At 44.2% G+C, this 18,732-nt stretch overlaps 1 long non-coding RNA gene across 1 annotated transcript in view; it reads right to left on the bottom strand.

Moving 5' to 3' along the window:
* Window positions 1-15,827: 15,827 nt before the first annotated feature.
* The window catches only part of LOC146821388 (uncharacterized), a 49,545-nt gene continuing 46,640 nt past the window's right edge, over window positions 15,828-18,732 (bottom strand). The window contains exon 2 of the long non-coding RNA XR_014963155.1: window positions 15,828-16,924. This is a non-coding gene — a long non-coding RNA (uncharacterized LOC146821388). The remainder of the gene's footprint in view (window positions 16,925-18,732) is intronic.

The following is an 18,732-nucleotide window of genomic DNA, read 5'->3' as shown; positions in this document are numbered from 1 at the left end:
AGTTCACAACCCCGGGGAGCGCAGAACCTCAATTCGTAGTAAACCACCCCCCCCACACACATAAGCTATACAAAATAATGGAGTGTAGTTATCAAAAGACAAGCCTCCTGGCTTTAATAATGCTAGAAATATGTCATAATATACCAATGCAACAGCATGAAAACGTCTAAGCATGGTATCATTTAACGCTGACATTCATTAATACATGTAATGATTGACTTAACATTTTTTTTGTTAAAAAAACATTTCAATATTCAGTGTACTGTGTGCATGAATTTGATCCACTTTTACACCTGCTGCAAAGTAGCCTTAGGATCCATCAACACTTAAATATCAAATAGTGCCCCCACCCCTTCAAAAGAACACAGTCTAGCAGGTTGGTGGTTTCCTACCCTTTCTGAGGGGGAAATATATAAATGTTGTTATGTGCCCCAGCGGATTCTAAGGCGCTCCTTTTGCCTCGGATATTTTTTGTAAACTGCTGTCTTGGGTCCCAGGGATTAATGCTTTTTTTGTGTTTCTAAAAATGGCCACTTGGGTGCATGTGTTTTTTATTTTTCCCCTTGGGTGTCCCTGACACAAACTGATGGTCACTGGTGGTTAGCACTCCCACCCAATCCATTATAATCAAGTTTACAGTGAGTGAGACTTGAAACTAATTCATGGCAGAAGTGAAAAAACTGAGTGAAAAGCTATTAAATAAATCCATTTCTCACATTAACCTAAACCTTGTGCTATTTCTAATGTACACTCTAATCCAAATGTTGCTCTAACCTTTTTCTAAACCCTAATTTGTCTTGACTTTTGCATACCCCAGCCTAGATTTTCACTTTTATGCTTAGTCTTACTCTAAAACTAACCTGACCCAAGCCACTCATCAAAATTCCCTTAGCACTGAGTCAGCCTTTTACTGAGACCCTTACCTTTCAACCAACCTCTAAACCTGCACCCAGTGCTATTATCAGACTTAATCTTCCCCCTTTCACCATATTCTTATTTTCACTAAATCAAATTTTCGAATTTTATTTTTCAAGTAAATCTATTGAGCGAAATGCGTTTCACTTGAAACTGTGATAAAGTGGCAAGACACTCTTCATTCTTTTAATGGGTGCCTGTTTATTTTTTCAGAGACAATGTTTATCAACCTACAGGAAATCAGGCTTTTTCTTACCTCCAGTTCAACTTTCGCATATCTGTTCCCAAAATAGATTATAAAAAGTAGTGTATGTTAAAGTTGTATTGTATAGAATCTGTCTGGTAATACCATGTGTAGGCGTTTGTTTAGGATCCTTATGTGTCTATCCAATTTCTGTCACTTGCCATGACTGGTGCCTACCTACCTCAGTTTAAAAAAAATGCTGGCGGCTTAATTTGTTTGCTTTGCATATAAATTACCCCATCCCATCTCACACGGTGCATTGTGCTCTAATACACTGTGTTTATTTTAGTAGAGGTGCCTTAGGGGCATGGTGTGGTTTGATAATGTGCGTGTTCACGATGGCTGCTCCAAAAAGGTGTATACACCTCACGGGCATGCTCCCTGTGAGAGGGGGAGAGGGGGAATGTATTGGTAGAATCTGTTGAGGGTGCATTTGTATGTTCCCCTACTGTCTGGTTTTGATCAGCTAGAGAGTTCTGCACACTTCTCACATGTAGATAACCCTCAAAACCTAGATTCAGCTACAAACTTTTTATACTGTTTTTTAGGTTTATTTGTGCTGCGTGCAGTAACGGTCCGTGCAGTTTTTCTAGTTGTTTCGTCTTTTGAAAGTCAAGCAGAAAGAGAAATCAGCATGGATTTTTTTTAGTTGATGGAAGCAGCCCGTTGGTTTTTCTGGCTTGGCAGGGAAAGCCTGATTTGATTATTGGAACCCAGGGGTGAAGGACAGCATTTTCCTATGATTGCCTCTGTCTCTAAATCAGGGGAGACATTTTTCATGTGTTTGTTAGTGGAGTAAAGCAGTGGTGGCTGGTGACATTTGAAAGTGGTGAGGCGTAAAAGTTGTGTGGGGTGCACTGTGGCGAGCGAGCGTAGCGAGCGTGCCTGAACATATTAAGGGAGGTTCGGGGGTTCTCCCCCCGAGGAAATTTTGAAAAAAGAGCGACCCAATGGTGCATTTTCAAGGATATTTCAGAAAGCAAGAATGTTAATAAAGCAATTGGGAAAGTGTAGCAATTACATCACTATAGAGATTTTGTATGATAATATAATGTAGGTTGCTGCCTATCAATATAACCACAGATCTTCATTACAGACTTTGGGATAAATAACAATGCTGAGTACCTCACATATTTCTTTATTTATTGATATCTTTAGAAATTACGTATGTTGAGGAAATACAAGCTACTGTGTTTTATTGGACTGAACATGTTGAGACAGCAAGCAATAAACATTAACAGGTAGTAGTGCACCCTACAAGGCACTGTACGTCTCACTGAGAGCAACCAGCCAGAAAGTGAACATTAAACAGATTGAATTTAGGCATAATACATTATATACACCATTAATTTCAGGGTTTCCAAAATCTGAACATCAGATAAGAAATAACTGAGCGGGTCACAAAAAATGGCCACAAACTGCTCAAGAAAAGTTAGGCTTAACAAATTGTTAACTTTTTGTAGACAAAATCAGCATGTCTGTCTTTAATAGCAGCGAACTTCTCAATAACTTGAACGTCAAAGTCTGGGATTCTTTTAACTAGGTCTCTCTCTATAGAGAGCATTGCTAAAGCATTCAGTCTTTCCTGAATCATGGTGTTCCTCAGGTATGTCTTAATTCTTTTTAAAGTGGAAAAACATCGTTCCGACTCTGCTGTTGTCATAGGAGTGGTAGTGGCTATTTTTTAGTAAAGCCACTGTCTCTGTAAGTGACTTTTCCATATTAAGTTTCTGAATTAAAGCCAGCAAAGAAATGGCACCAGTGGCCTTCCGGTATACACTCATTCCGTACAGTACAGTCAACTCAGTTTTCAGGTCCTCTTTGTTGAGCATAGGATAAGCTTCCACTGCCTCATTCAGAGCTTGCTCAGGGAAGGATTTTTTTTGTTGTTGTTTTTTTCTCTCTTTATTTCTTTCTTTTTTTTTTTTTTTTTCCTCCTCTGCCACACAGGTTTCAATATGCAATCTTGTAGGTTTACACACATTGTGCTGCCTCAGTTACTATGACTGGTTGGGGCAGTAATGGAACGAAAGGGTCGCCCCTCAGCAAAAATGTTTCAACCAACAATGATCACTAATATATAACCAAACAAGGATTGCTTGAATCCAGCCAAGGTACTAAACATAGCACCAAGAAACAACTATCCCCAGAATGGGATTGATGGCTTAATCATTGGACCTGGGGAAAAAAAAAAAAAACCCAGATACTCAATGGACCCAATTCAAAAGATGCCAGAAGGATCTTGTATCTGGATTACCGGTTCTAGCCAGGTCCAACTTAGAGACCAGCAGAGTAGAAACATACCAGTCATTAACCTCTTCAGCGCGGCGCGGATTTCTGCGCCACGCTGAAGATTCCGTGCGCGGGCGGGACCATGACGGAACGTCGAAGGGGTTAATAGAAGGAGATGAAGAGTCCTTCCACTTCCTGCATATCTCCCTCCTGGCAAGCAGTATGGCTTTTTTGCCAAGGAAGAGACCCCTTGATAGCAACCAAATATTACTGATGTTAGGTCCAGGGTAATGTTAACACCAACAGAAAGTGAAAGAGTCTTACTAATGGCTTCCCAGAATGGGGACAAATGCGGGCACTCAAAGAACATGTGAATGTCAGAAGCAGCCACCAAACCACATTTCACACAAGCCACACTACTTCCCACGGTAAATTTGGAAAGACGAAGGGGTGAGTAATATGGTCGATGAATGGTGAAAAGATGGTTCCTGCGTAACCATGCAGACTTGACAATGTCCCACATCAACGTACAAGACGAATTCCAAAGATGTTGTAGATCGGAATTAGTGACATGTAAAGACCAAAGCTCCTCTGGCAATGAAAATATTCCATCCATTTCCTCCAGGATTAGATTATACCACAGTGAAATTTCCTTCTTGGCAGGCAGTTTATCTGCCAAAAGCGTTATAAGATGACTATACGCACCCAAGGGATATTTAACACCATGTGGAGGGAAGGATTGATCATATTTTGCAAAGTGCTCACTTTGCAATATTGTGCCACTCACCAAATGATTTGTGAAAGAAAAAACGTTCTTGTGCATGCACAATTATAATGTCACATATCTCCTTTGCAATTCGGACCAGACTGCTGATGTTTTTCCTGCGGTTTGAAAAAGTAGAATACTTTGGCAGTTTGCTGTCTAAATTGTCAACCCCATCTCTCACTTTGCTCATGCTGGTGACAAACATACTGGATCTCTTTGTACAGAGACAGTATCTATGGCTCGTGATTGTAACTGGTTATGTAATGTCGACATAAAGCATTATTTCATGAAATAAAAACTGAAAGAACTGAAACTATCTGTTTTATAGTGTTCTAGCAAAGCCACCGGCTTCATTCTGACTTTTGAAATCAAAGTCTTCATTAGCTTCTATGGCGTCAAAACATTTCTCAAGTTCCTCCCTATGTTGATATATTAGGTTGATTGTACGTATGTTAAAGTTCCAACGAGTTAAGGGACCCCTTGGAAGCCTTTTGGCCACAATCTCCTGACGTACTTCCTTTCTTTTGGGGGAACATGAGAAGTATGCTGCTATGTCTCCTACAACAAAAAAGAAAATTTGTGTCTCTTAGATCTTTGATACTGCCTGTTGCATAATACGATTACGTTGGTGGGCATAACAGTGCACATAATGAGCATTAGGGTACACATCTCTAAATCTTTTCTGTACTCCAGCAACACTTTCACTCATTATAGACGCACCATCATAGCTAAGTTTTTTTTATTTGAAGCAGCTCTGGAAAAATCAAGTTCAGTTCATGCAGTATAGCTGAAGTAATGGTTTCTGCACTAGAGTCTCTTAAATGTGTGAAACCATAGAACCTATCCACAACTTTGCTGTCATTGTCAAGGTATCGAAAGACTAATACAGACTGTGTTTTTGTGGCCACATCAGTGGTGTCATCAGCCTGAATAGCCACAAAGTCTGTGTTTTGCATCTATTGGACAATATGGCTTCTCATAATTTCTAGCATACACTCAAGGAGTTCATTTTGTAACGTTTTAGAGGTGCCTTTAAAGACTGTAGCACTTGCTAAATGTGCTTCCATTTCATTGTCTTACTATTAAATCCACAAGGCCGCTGAATATTCCAGGATTTGAGGAACTTTCAGATTCATCATGGCCTCGCAATGCCAGTTTGAAAGCACCACAGAAACTAGTGCAATCAATTATTTTTGATAGTATGTCTATTCCTATCAACTGCTTTATTGTGTATCTATATTGTTTTGCGGTATGTGTCGTTTATGTGGTGCTCAATCGGTGGGTCTCCCAAAATTCCCAGTCTCATCAGGTTTTGTTTTTTTTGCAGAGTTTTATATAGCGCGAACTTGACCCGAACCCAATCAGGTATCAGAGCGCTTTACATAGCACCAGTTACGTTACATGAGGACACACATTAATTTTTTTTTTGTTTTTTTGTTAGGCATAGGGCGATTAAGTGATTTGCCCAGAATCACAGGATGTGTAGCGTCATTACCGAGACTCGAACCAAGGTCCCCAGGTCCGAGGTCGAGCGCCCTAGCCATAAGGCCAACTCCTCTCCCCATATGGATATCTTTTCCATATGGATTCTTGTGTGCGCATGCTTCTTTATTTTGTCAGACAAATGCTTCAAGTCTGTTACTCCTTGTTTTGTCCATGGAATGTCAGCAAGCAGGGGAAGCATAACAGAGAATTTCTTGACGCGCACGCTGTAAACCAATCAACTTTTGTGTACCAGGTGTTTGAGAATGTACTTTTGTAAGTCTTCCCTCTGTCCTGGGAAATTTGTTGTAGTTTTAGGTCGGGCAATCAGGTCCTAATTGCTTTATATTTAGTTTCTCTTCAAGTCTCCGTCCAAAGAATGCCCTTGGAAGTAGCTGTTCTACTGTATTCATGCTGATGCTGAGTTTACCAATATTTAAAAAAATCTGTCAATAATCAAAGTACAATGTATAAGGTTTGGTGCAATAATATCAAATTTCAGTATAAATACATATCCTGTGCATTATCGCACTATATCTCCAACAGCTCCCTTTTGCACAACATGACTGCTAAAAATACAGCCTTACTGCCTGCTGCCTCTGTGTGCCATACTGGTTACTTATGTGGTACCTGTCTTATGAGGAAGTACTTTAGGATTAAAGGCACTGGATCTAAAAGCTATGCAACATGTTTGTAGTTGTTTTACAGTCTGAGTGCACTGTTGAAATAATCCATGCTTTGATGTGAACGAGAATTAGTGTTAACAGCGAGGAAAAGAAATCAGGACAGAGAAGGAATCATTCTGTCCACCTTGTAATATTTACATTTAAGAATTTCAGTTTTTTCCCTAGTGGAGACAAAAGCCCTGCTTAGATGCATCATACGTGGATGTTTATATTGTCTGTGTGACCATGTTGGTCACATTTTTAAATGCCTGGTCTCATCATTAAATCGTTGAAGGTGTCGGTTAAGTTTCCAAAGTGCCTGGCGCAGTTTTGCATCTGGAGGGCGGCACTTTTAGTAACTTCTGATCTGCTTGAGCTAGAATTTTTTGTTTTTTTTGCGGCGCAGTTATATTTATAAAGAAAAAATTCCCCACTTTTTGATGAAGTGTTTGAATAAAACCCTGTTGCCTTGGTGTGAACCATTTTATGAAGGCAACGCCCTGTCCCTCCCCCACCCCCCCGTTTCTCTATAACTCTCAGTACTGCCGGGGGAGGGAGGGTGGGGCTTGAATTGTGGGTCCAGGCGCTACACCCCAGTAGTGCCCACATCAGATACATATGTGCATCTGTAGAAAAGTGCAGGCCATGCATTACTGTTGCACTTACGGTTAGAACAACACCAGTTGTTGGTGACGCAGTGTTTGTACAGTGCTCTGCTGCCGTCAGTCAGAGCTGCAGGAGATGCTCTTCTTGGGGAGAGGGTAAGGCTGGGGGGACGTAGAGGGGGGGCAGTGACAGCCTCTACATGGGCCTTAGGATGGCCCATCTTGTCAAACACTCAAAGCTGCACTACACAGCGCGAAGCAGAGAGCGAGGAGCTACAGAATGGGAGGGCCTGTGGCCCCTGCCATGACTTTTGAGCCGTCCAGGTATAGATTTACATACATTCGGTGCTCCGTCACATGCCCCATCCATACAATAGGAGGACGTGGCTCTTCCGTGACTTTAGGATGGGGGGATGGTCCTCACTGTAGTAGGAGGGGCAGAGTCAGCTGATTATTAGGGGAGGGGGGTTCGTCATGGGGCCAGCAGAAAAATGGGGGCTTTTTATTCAAAGCTCAAAGGCCAGCAGTGCTGGGGCGAGGTCACTGCTAAGCCCAGGCAGCCTATATGGATACTTGGCAATGTTTGGATGGCCTCGCACCTGTGAAACGCCGGGAGGGATGAGGTAGAGTCAGTCACAGCTCGGGCATGTCTGCAGCTAGAAAGAAAGCGGCGCTTCCTTTATTAGGCCTCAAATCATACACGAGTGCTTTAGGGGCAGAAGGAGGAGTCAGTACTCACCGGTGAATGCTGAGCACAGAGGGGATCTGTACCTCATGTCCCAGTGTGGCCCCAGTCCTGCCGCAGGCATGTGTGACCGTGAGCTGGCTCAGTGGCTGTGGCTCGCACGCTTCTCTCTCAGCACTAGACAGCATAGGCAGGCACATCTTCTGTCCGGGCGTGCACATCTCCTGTCTGGGCAGGCATGGCGAGCAGGAGACAGGAAGTGTCAATATTTGCTACAAAACAGTATGCCCACCCATTTTTGTTCATATAATCAATCAATCAATCCATTTCAGAATATATCAGTTCATGGGCGTAAATCATCATGCAATTTTTCATAAACATATAATAACAGACATTTTCAATAGAAAAGCGCTAAAACAACTTTAAAGAAGCCCGCGAGTAGTGTGCGCGCATCAAGCCCGCGAGATCCCTGCGAGGAACGGGTGCCATCACAAAGCAGTGTCCCGCGAGTTGTGTGCAGACAAGGCAACGAGTGGTGCGTGCGCGACAAGGCCACGAAATCCCTGCGAGGAACGTGCGCCATCACAAAGTAGCGTCCCGCGAGTGGCCGAAAGAGACGCCTTACGCGTGCACATCTCCTGTCCGGGAGTGCACATCTTCTGTCCTGAAATACCGAAAGAGACGCCGTAAGCGTGCACATCTCCTGTCCAGCCGGCCGTGCACATCTCCTGTCCCCCTTCGGCCAAGAAACCGACAACAATAGATCTCGCCAAGGCGTGCAGTGCAAGCGCTGCGTCGCTAGGCGAGACCTAAAAAAAGGATAACAGAACTGAGACACATAGCGCATGCCATTGAAACATCCACGGCAAAAGAAGTGGTAGCAAGTGGGCAGGAGCCTCAAGGGGTGTATAGAATCCTGTTTGGACAACACAAGAAAGAGAACCATGGCACACTGGAGAAGGACCAGCATCCAGTGGAAAATCTAGGCGATGCAAGAGCTAATGGCTCACATGCCCAAGGATGTGGCATGGTGGCAACAAAGAAATCCCATATATAAATACCTAACAAGGACAATGGTCGGCATGGTAGAATTCTCAGGGGCTACCACACTGCAGGCAATCCCAGAAGCTCTGGAATAGACGAAGAAACAAGAGCCATTACTCTGTACTCCAGACAGTGTTGCTAGCTCCAGTCTAGACACATCTACTATTGCAGGGATGGCAAAGCTGGCAGACACTGCAATGTAAAAAAAAAAAATACCACTGACATCCATATTGAAAGTATACCAGTGGAGCAGATTGATGTCATAGAGATCTCTTCCGCTATTAATATTGGAGATACAAGCACAAAGGTGACATGGGACATTCATGGGGGGTGACCTAACCAGTCTATTTGTGGGGCCACTACTCAGAGCAATGGCCCGCATGCAGTCAATACCATGCAACAGACAGCCAAATATAGTTGAAGCATTGATTCATCAGCGAAGCAAATACCAACACAATACCCTATATGATTCAGTAACCGAATGGCCCAACCAGAATTGCTCAACACCCATGGAAAAACCCAGGACGGTTATGGGCAACAATCCATCACACCTCGTCTTATTAACATGGAACATGTTGACACCCTCATTGAGGCAGAAGCCAGGGCCGCATCAACATCTACGTACATAGGGGATCGCTCCCCGAGTCTCACTTCAATCAGTGGGGAGAGTCCATAGTTCATCATAAATACCATAAACTCCTCCCTACTAGCAGCAGTCAAAGCTCTCACCTCGCAGTCACATAAACCAGAAATCCAAGTGGAGGTAAAACACATGCTTGCCTAGAGTGTGCTGACGATTGACAAAAAAATAGATATGCTAATCACAAAGGTAGACTACTGAGTAAACAAACATAGGTATGAGAATGCGCCACCCAGAGTCACAAGTGATGCCATAATTGAGAAATGAACCTCACTCCCGGAGCTTCTGACCATGTTACTAAATCACTGTGCATCCAATAAAGAAACAAACACACATCATGGGAGTGCGTCCTCTCAAATAGAGCCAACGGCAATAGATCTTGGTTCCTATACCTTCATACCACTTCCCCTTCCCCAGAACCAAGTATCTTTAACCCTGCTTACCTGTGCCCTAGTTCCTTTACTACTATCCTCTCTATACCCAGTGCACTCACCCTATATATTCCATAGAACCTCTATACCTACCTATACCACAGTACCCCTTCCATATACCATAGCACCTATGGTAAGGTTCCTATTTCCCTTCCTCTTGCCATTACTTCCTCCCTCTTTTCTCCTTGCTTCTTTTCGTGTGTTGTTGCCCCGAGTTGCATTGTCCAGTTTTTTTCTTTAATCCATTCTTTAGAGGGTAAGGGTTTTCTCATTTTGGAATTTCACCAATATCGAGGTTTCAGCAGCCTACGGGTGCTAGGCTGTATATTCAACGGTAGCGCCTGTGGCAGTAGAGTTTGGGAGTTGTAGGGAGGGTGAAGCTGATGAGGGAGTAGCCAGACTAGGAAGTCAGGTAGGTGGGTGAATATCAGTGTCACAGATGGGAAGCAGGGATGTGACGAGCTGCGAGTGAAATCAGAAGTACATTCATTCAATCCATCGTCACCAGTAATGCGTCTAATCTGTGTTCCTGCATGCAGTGAGCGTGTGTTTGTGTATCTTGCACAGACTGTCTTCACTTTTAAATGCCTGCGGGTTTCTTCCAGAGCAGCACAGAGGATTGGCACACATAAGTGTTTGAAATGAGTACATTGCCTGCTCCCGCCTCACTTTACCATGGGGATTTTTGAAGAGGGAAATGCGCTGAAGCTTGGTCAAAATAGCTTTCACCCAATACAAACAATTCACGCGGAGATTAAAGACTCTTAAAAGAACATTTAATTAAGTGGAAATGCGCACAGAAAATTAAACCTAATTCTCGAAAGAAACGAGCTGGATTAAGGCCGATGGTGAAGGATTTGCGTGCAGTATCCCGGCGGTCCTAGAGGGAAATGTTTCTTCCTCGTCTCTAATAAGCGTTGAGGCTTGTCTGTAAACATGTATTATACATAGTGCCAGAAGCAATTGGTATCCAATAAGTTAAACCCCAAGATGTACTTTTTAATGGCTCCGAATGGTACATAATGAACCGTATTCTCATAGGAAGGCTGTTTAAAAGGCAATCTGTCAGAGGAAGTCATTGGCCAGAAGTAGGTGGAATAACAAGCTGGGCTTCTCTGCAGGGAACCTGACCTTCTGCAACACTTAAATCCAGCTATTGACTAATGTGAGCACATTTCTCCTAAGATTGCCATCACCCTGGATGTAGTTTGGCGAGGTGGTAAGGCATGACCAAGCAGGAGGCAGTGCTGTCTGCTGTGCCCCCATCGCGGATCCCTGCCGGGCGGTCTCGGTGAGAGAGAGTGCCTGCCAGGGCACCTCCCGAGACGAAGCATTAGGGGTTAATATCACCTCCGTCGACCCGGGTTTCGAAAGGGGAGAACGGCGCTTAATGTGTAAAAGTCACCGCCGCCGGCCTGGGAGCCTCGGGGCACTGTGGTTACTTCCCCGCTGACGTCAAGGAAGAGCCGCGCTGGAATGGGCTCCAGCGTGAGGCGTTGCCTAGCAACTAGGTGGCTAATCTGCTACGAGAGCCGCGCCGGCCCAGGAAGTACGGAGGAGCCCGGGGAGCCGCTGCAAAGCAATCAGCGATCCATCAGAGACCACGCACCCAGGTAACAGCCCCCGCCAGTTGGCAGAGAGGAGCGGGTTCCGCAAGATGGTGGCGGACTGTCCACGGCAAGCTGCATACGCGAAGCGGCATTTTCGTTGCTATGACAACAACATGGCGGCGGACTGTCCACAGTCCGTACGGACACGCGCATGCTGTTTGCTTTGGACAAATGCCCATCTTTGTCCATACTGACGCGTGCATGTATGCCTTAGGGAGAATTGATTGCAAAAGGTACTCGCATAGCGAGTTCAGCGCATGCGCTGCTATCGCCAGGCGAGACCTAAAAATGTAGCATCAGTTTCCTTACCTTTAACACTGGTGTTTGCTGGGTTGTAGGGGTGAAAGAGCAGCAAAGGAGGTTGGGGCCTCTTGTTCTTCGCCCCAATATTTCCCCAAAATTAGGTAATGTTTGTCTGGCTTTACCAGGTGCTGAAAATAAAAATATAACAATTTAGTCAACCAAAAACAGACGGTCCTCTCACAGATGAGACAGCGCCCCTCAGCCTTCAAATGCAGGAACCAGTTCGTCCGACAACCCATCCATCCACACCCAGATAACTTTTGTGAAGTGTCTTGCACTAGGTACAAACACATCACCACGTTTTTAGTACCTTTTGATACGTTTGAGCTAGAAACACATTTTTTATTAAAATCTGCAGATTATGCAGCAGATGAAGGATTAAGTGGCAAATGCAGGCATCATAATTATGCGGTGAAAGAAAGCCACGGCCATAGAAAAGCATAATTCCACTGGCCCTGAGCATACGTAACTGTGGGGTGTGCTATGTTGAAGGACTAGGGAGCGGGCCCGCCAGCTACTTGATGAAGGTGGCCCTGTTTTAATTAACAGCAGTCCTATCTGACATACTTTCTAAAGGCTGCTAGTCACAAACCCGATGAAACCAAACAATTCAAACTGGCCCAAACCAGGGCTTAACTTGCAAAAGAAAGAGCCCCAGGGCAAAGCTCTGCTATAAGCCCACCCACAGCTGTCACTACTAAGTATATACCAAGGTCTCTTGAATCTCCCTCCAGACATCCCCGGACTCTGCATCTTACTCTTGCAGGGTTCTACTTTCTCTCTTGGTGAAACCTTTACTCAAACAGTACCACCAAGTGTAGGAATCACATAAAGCATGTTTTGTAATTCTGAAGTTTAAGAGCAACAAACATGTTAAGAGGATCAAAACAAATCAAGGCACTTTACTTAATGATGAACATATGAACATATGATAATTATTCGCTGAAACTGATTTCCACACATGGGCATCCGCCATTCATGTGCTATATAGGCTTACTAGCAAATTTAGCGTCCATTTCCAAGAAAATGTGCTGTCAGTAAATGACAGTGCGCTATCACACCATGGTTTACATGCTCTTTCATGTAAACGCTCCCCGCGGTTTTTTCGCCATACCTGGAAGGTCATAACCTGCTTTCCATATAATGTATTTGGTTAAGTGACTCACGGAAAAGAAGCAGCAAACAGACGACCAGACTAAATATATTATTTGCTTTCGCCCTTGAAATGATCCCTGCGAGGAACAAGCATTTGCAATGCAATCGGTCTCGCCTTTGGGACCTTATATGTATTTAGCTATGCAGCACATTAGCCTGCGCCCTGAAACATCTGCTGTTCTTTAACATGGAAGGAAAGTAAGCACCAAACTGCGTGACACGCCAAGTATTGGAACACATGGTGAGAAATATTGCCTTTCAGCAGGAAATGGTATAGTCCAAAGCTTTGTTTTTAATATAAAATCTGGGCCTTCGGTGGTCATATCACTGAAAATACAAGATTTAAAAAAAATATTACTGTCTATGGGTGCTCGTGGAAGACAATTTCTATGGACTGAAATCTAGAGAATGCTGAAGTGATTCTGGTACTTTACTGACCTCTGCTGGTCGTTTTCTATCAAGAAAGTTAAATAGAGGCAGTTGCCAGAAAATATCATCAGCAGAAAGCAATTCTGGTATTATACTGACCTCTGCTGGTCATTTTCTATGGACAGTTAAATAGAGTCAGTCGAACAGAAAATAAAGGGCCAGATGTAGGTGGGTAAATACCTGTCTGTAACGTCGAAATTCGCACATTTCAACGTTACCGACCGGTATTTAGCCATGTGCAATGTAGGTAACACCGAACGCCATTGCAAATAAGGAATCGGTAAAAATAAAGGAAACCAGTTAGCGATTCCTTAATTTGCGATTAGCAGACACCGAAACCCATAAATACCGAATCGGTATATATGAAATCCTTAACTAATCGCAAATCCGATGTACCAAAAATCGGTAATACAGAATTTTCGAATTTTCGGTATTTAGGAGTCACTAATTACCACTGATTCAAAGCAGGTGGTAAACAGGTGCACTGCATTTAAACAGCCCCAAAATGCAACAGTGTGAACACAATGGCGGCCCTCTACGTCATTGCAAGGCGGCTACATTTGCAAGCAGCAGAACTGAGGATCTGGAGACGTGAGGAGCGCGTGTATAGACTGCGCGTTACACTCTTCCAACTGACTGAGGTTGAAATCCATGAACGACGGACCTTTTGCATCAATCGGAGCCACCTTTATGAACGTTTAAAAACAGAATAAGGCGCACTTGGGAATGTCTAAATGATTTTTTAGACTTAAGATTACCACTTCAGTTATCTTCCTTCTTTTTCACCACGTTCCTTTCCATTTACATTGAGGAACGACAACAGCCAAGCCTTAATGCCCATCGCTATTTATATTGGCATCCAAACTATGAAGGGTCAACGTTGCACACTATAAAATATATATATTTATACATGCTCTTTGGCTGATCGTCATTTACTATTAGTATACAAACCCAAAAATAAAAGAATTCTGTGATTCTGGTCTGCTCCACTATCTCTTCGGAGCTATTTTTGGTTCTCAGTTCATCATTAGACTGTTCAGTCTAAGAATCTAGTATTCATAGAGATTAATTTCAATGCAATAGACGGTCTCCTGATGAAGGCAGTATTGCTGAAACGCGCGTAGCTTCCATCTACCGCATTGCTGCTATCAACATTATATGTATAAATTGTCCGCGTCATTTGTTTGTAATACATAACAGATATTGTGTTTAATGAAATATTTTACTGTAATTTTAGCTCACTGATACATAATCTCTATTGAGTATCAAGCTGATAAGTATAACGCTAAATAATGATATAAAAAAGAACAAACAACAATCAAAAATATCAAATGGAAAAAATGAAAAAATAAATACCATATATTTTTCTAAATTATATTTGTGTATGAAAGCCTTATTTATAAGTTTGGTACTATTAGTGGTTACTTTCATGGCTCACACCTAGCATTTGTCTTGTTATATGTTTATCCACTTGCTATAGTACTTTACCTAAATAGCTCTTTTCCTTACGTATAGCAAGTCTATTAGTTATGTAGGGGTCCCCTTTTTTCTAAACAACAATGAAATCCATGAGAGGTACAGGCTACACCCCCAAACCATCCTAGACCTGATACGGGACCTGCACCCACTCCTAGAGCATCAGACACCAAGGGCGCACGCTATACCAACACATGTGCAGGTGCTCTGTAGCCTGCACCTACTTGCATCAGGAAGTTACCAGGGGGTGATAGCTGTGGCAAGTGGTGTTTCACAGAGTTGCCTGTCCTGTTTCTTCAACTCTTTCTTGGATGCCATGATTCAAAGAATGCATCACTACATACGCTTCCCCAGCACACAAGCGGAACTGCCGAAGACAAAGCTAGATTTCTACTAAAAGGCACAGTTCCCACATGTAATAGGGTGCATTGATGGGAGACACATACCAATCTGCCCACCTGCAGCCTCAGAGTATATATACCGGAACCGCAAATCTGCGCATTCCATCAACGTGCAGGTGATATGCGATGCGGACCACATCATTACTGACATTGTGGCCAAATTTCCAGGGAGTACCCATAACTCCTACATATTCAGGAACAGTGGGATCTACACACGTCTGGCTGGTGGTGAATTTGGAGAAGGATACCTGCTAGGTAAATCAATGTGACACACCCTGATGTATACCTTGGATGAATGTTTGGTGACTCATATTAATGGCACTTCCTTTCTCACTTAGGTGACAGCGCATATGCCATGCGGGCATTTATCCTGACTCCATACCTCAACCCACCAACACCAAGTGATAGAAGATACAATGTGGCACATAAAAGCACGCGCAATGTTGTGGAGCGCACCTTCGGACTCTTAAAAAGCAGATTCCGCTGCCTCCACAAAAGTGGAGGTGCACGTCAGTACCGCCCCATCATCTGCTGTAAAATAATAGCAACATGTGCCATGCTGCATAACCTTGCCACAAAGAAAGGAACAGCAGTGGAACTAACTGACTCTGAGGACGAGGATGAGGACTGTCCCCAGCCAGAGCACAGTGCAGCAGGTGTGGCAGCAGCACCAGATGTGAAACACAGAAGGGCAGAGATAACACGCAACTATTTCTGAGTAAGTAAGGAGACACAGCCAGTTACTGTAAATGAGTGACGGTGTTTAATTGTCAGAGCACACCACCACAACATGAAGGGCTTCACATACCAAGCCTAGTTTGAATGCAGATTACAAAACCAAAAAGGGTTACATCACCCATTTTGGTAAACAAAGTGATGGCTGGCATTACTTCCTGCGCCCAGGCGGAGCACTGCTGCGTTCCTTGTGCACACTATCCTCACTGGCACTGTGTCCTGTGGCAGCGCTGTGACATTCGCTGCGCCTCCTAGACTCAGTTATAGGGGGCGTGATGCTACTGCAGCTAGTAGCCTCTTCACTATCCCCCCATCACCTGTAGTGGCAACCTGGCTTGTCTGTAGCACTTCTAGTGCATTGGTCACTGTGACCAGCCCCCTTGCCACGTCACGGCTGCAGTGGGCCATCTCCTCCTGCATGGCCACCGAGAGCAGAGCAGAGAGGTGGCAGTGGAGAGGCGGTTCACCGCCTTGGTGTAGTTGTCAAGTTTTTGCCTCTCCCTGAGCCTGGCCAAACGGTCCTCATCCAATTTGCTGCACAGCAGCCACACTGCCACGGACATGTCCTTCTTTCCCTCAGCCACAGTATTGTTCATGCTACTGATGCCCTTCTCGGTTCGCAGCATATGCCCATTCATTTGTACCATCTGCCGCTGGACTGACCTTACCGCTTTGCCTTGCAGGTGCTGCACCTTGAGCATGTTCCCCTCAAGACCGGCAAACACACTCTGATCCTCGCCCTGTGAAGCTGGACTGGCTGCCCTTGCCCTGCGGCATCTGGCACCTGTGTGAGGGTGCGCGGTGGGGGACTGTGAGCCTGCACCGTTGGGATCCTCAGCCACCATGGACTGTTGGCCTCCTAAGCTGTCCTCCTCGGGCACCTCCATCTGCTGGAGGCAGGCCACTGCATGCCTCCTGGCTCTCGGTGCTGGTGGCGTTTATGGTGGCGGTGGTAATGCTGGTGATGGTGATGGTGGTGGTGGTGGTGGTGGTGGTGATGGTGGTGGTGGTATGCACTGCAGGCGACAGGACCTCCTATTCCTGTGTCCTCTCTCTCCTGGCTGCCTTTCCTGTGCTCCCCTCTGCAGCCCTGCGCGATGGCTCACCTGTGGAGACAGAATGTACATTTGCTCACTTATCGGGCAGCATTTGCATAATAATAATGTCATGCCTGCCAATCAAGCTGACTGTCCTCTGCTTGCTAATTGTTGATGTGTGTCACATGCCTTTGGGTTCAGTGGACTGACTCTTCTGACATGTGTTACTTCTGACTGCATCTCCCATAATTAGGCTTTCCTGTTTTCAGTTTCTATTTTTGGTAAATTCTGGTGGGGTTTTTTCAGTGTTTTCCAGTGACTTCAATACCTTAAAAAAACAGTGGTTATCAGTGGTTACACATTTTCGTGCCATTAAAAACAACAGAAACAGTGTTTTCCCGGTGTTTATGGAACCCTTTGCTTTTATTATTGCTTGCTTTCTGCGATGATAGTGAATAGCATATAGGCGATGTACTTCAGTGTTTATGGGGTCCAAACTATTTTTTTACAAATCAAACTTATTGTAGTACAACATACAACACTTCTTCAGTGAGTCTTTGATCATGCGCACTCGCTCTTTCCTTCCAATGTAAACTGTCATCTGTGTAAAGGCCCTCTCAACATTGCCAATTGAGACGGCCAACGTCAAAACAGCCAGTACACAATTTGCTAACTCTGGCCACTGACAGCTTTCCATGCCAATACTGGTGCACCTAAAGATTGTGATTCTCTGGGACAGGTGCTACAACAAATGCATTGAACTGGGTGTATATGCCCTCAGATTTATTGAAGTAGTCAAAAATGAAGCTGCACTTATCAAAGTCTGGAGAAAACTCACCCTTACGGAAGGGATCTGGAACTTGTGCAGATTAGTAGAATGAGCTATGGGATGAGTCAGAGTAGTGGTAGAGAATATAATGAGTGGTATAGAGTAGTGTATTGGAGATGCTGAATTAGGAGTAAAGATAGAAATATAAAGATACATAGGCACATGGAAGGTATATGTGTAAGGAAGGTAATATATCTACTCTATAGTTTGTTCACTGGCCTCTATAGGGCAATGAGAGACTGGGGCTACACGATTAAGTGTGCTATCCAGTTTAGAAATGAGTGTGGGTGCAGAACTGTCTGTGCAGATAATCAGTCAGCTACACTTTGAGCAGCAATGCCAACCCAGTAGCAAGGATGTAGGCAAAGACTCTGTAGTGCTGCAGATGTGCCAATGATTGACAGCCTGCATCTGCTAAAACAGGAGTGTTCACCACAGGCTGAGAAGGCCAAAATCACAATTAGATCTTCTAGACCTCCTGCCAAGCTGATCTGACGAAATTGCATTGACACGGACCCAAAAATTAGGTTGCTCCCGTTCTGAGCTTTTCTGCAGCATCAAATCCAATTCAGCTGGACCTGGTGTAGAAGGTATCTCACCTTGTGGAGCGATCTAAGACTACGGCCTCGCCCCACTGGAAGAATACGAGGTCCAAAAAAGTGACTATGTCCGGAGGTAGAAATCCTCACTAGCGAAGGTGCAAAAAGTATCCAACTGGCAAGAGGCCTTCTTTGGGTGTGAAATTCAAATCAATCTCAGTTAGAGATTTTCCACCAAATGTCAATGACTTCACCCAGACCTCGCCCAGCAGCTATCCAACAACTAAGGCCCTCTTCGGCCACAGCCTGTTGCCTTGCCATCTGAGGATTTTTTACTTCCATTTTAACTCCATTGCGGTCTGTTATAGCTTGTGCCAAGGTACTTGAGATGAGTACTCACCCCCTAAATAAATGTCCTACAATATTATGGTCATAGATTTACGGGAAATCGGGATTACAAATGTATACACTGATTAGGGTTATCTGTATTGTTTCTATCACATTTCTGT

Source organism: Triturus cristatus, chromosome 6 (genome assembly GCF_964204655.1).
Source record: "Triturus cristatus chromosome 6, aTriCri1.1, whole genome shotgun sequence".
Classification (NCBI taxonomy): Eukaryota; Metazoa; Chordata; class Amphibia; order Caudata; family Salamandridae; genus Triturus; species Triturus cristatus.
Note: the sequence above shows the minus strand (reverse complement) of the source record. Positions and strands in the feature narration are given on the sequence as shown.